The sequence below is a fragment of the Frankliniella occidentalis genome, unplaced genomic scaffold (genome assembly GCF_000697945.3).
Source record: "Frankliniella occidentalis isolate FOCC.00 unplaced genomic scaffold, Focc_3.1 Scaffold65, whole genome shotgun sequence".
NCBI lineage: Eukaryota > Metazoa > Arthropoda > Insecta > Thysanoptera > Thripidae > Frankliniella > Frankliniella occidentalis.
Window position 1 is genome coordinate 142,091 of NW_026267195.1, and position 1,164 is coordinate 143,254.

General features: G+C 57.3%; 1 protein-coding gene across 1 annotated transcript in view; it reads right to left on the bottom strand.

Moving 5' to 3' along the window:
• Positions 1 to 1,164, bottom strand: part of LOC113208787 (E3 ubiquitin-protein ligase mib1) — a gene marked incomplete at its 3' end in the record, with an annotated part of 324,014 nt that overhangs the window by 141,926 nt on the left and 180,924 nt on the right.

Sequence of the window (1,164 nt, forward strand, 5' to 3'; positions counted from 1 at the left end):
AGGAACGGGGAGAGAGAGAAAGGCGGCGGCTCGGGAGAGAAAGAGTGGGTGCATGGACCTGAGACAAAACGAGGGGGAGAAAGCGAGCGAGCGAGAGAGAGAGATAGAGAGAGAGAGAGAGAGAGAGAGAGAGAGAGAGAGAGAGAGAGAGAGAGAGAGAGAGAGCAGGATCAAAACAACCAACGTCACCAAGACGACGCCGGCCGCTCTCGTTGGCCGCGCAGCAACGCTGTCCCGGCGCAAGGGACCAAAACCGGGCAAAAAGAGAGAAAAGGCAAAGAGGAGAGCAAAAAGGAACTCGCCCAGCGGCGCTCTGCACCGCTGGCCGTGTCGTTGTTACGCAACAGAAACTAGAGGACGGTTTTGCGAATTAATACCGCGGGCAAGTACACGACACGACCTCCACAACGGCGACACACGGGAATACGTTTGACAACCGACGACATTACTACGTCACAGGGTGAAATCCCAAGTCCATAAACTCTCAAGTGTTGCTTCGTTAGCATAACCCAGCGAGGGTCCTCGAATAAAAAAAGCTTGTTGAATATTTTTTACGCCGCAAAACAGATCGAAGTTCGAACTGGACGAGGCACTCGGCAAGCCATCAAAAATATTCGTCACATCTACTCGCGATAAGGGGTTGAGGTTATTATACACAGAGCACCGAGGGTCGCCCCACGGGCACCCTAAGGCCCCGAGGCAGACCCACCTACGCAAAGCTAACAACCACGTTCAAACTTGGCACGGAGCAGCCCAGTCCCAGCACAGCCCTGCACAGCACAACCAAGCACAGCCCAGCACAGCCCAGCCCACCACGCCCAGCACGTCCCGCAACGCACGCACCGACCCGCTCAGCGAGCCGCCAGCTTGTGAATGGAAAATAGCGCCAGCATTTCAGGAGCGGGAGGGCGAACCTTGTCGGGAGGCCATGGAGGCGTAGGGGAAGGATAAGACGGGAGAGCGGTCGAGCCAGCGAGAGGGAGGGGGAGGAGGGGGCAGACAACGAATGAGAAGTAACGAAAGAGAGGGGGGGAAAGAGCGAGAGAGGAGGAGGAGAGACAGAGTGTGAGAGAGAGCGAGCGAGAGCAGAGGGAGGTCGTGGGGGGTGGGAGAACAATGGGGGAATCTAGCTGTGTTAGTGGGGCGAGCTAGGTGGGGGCCCCC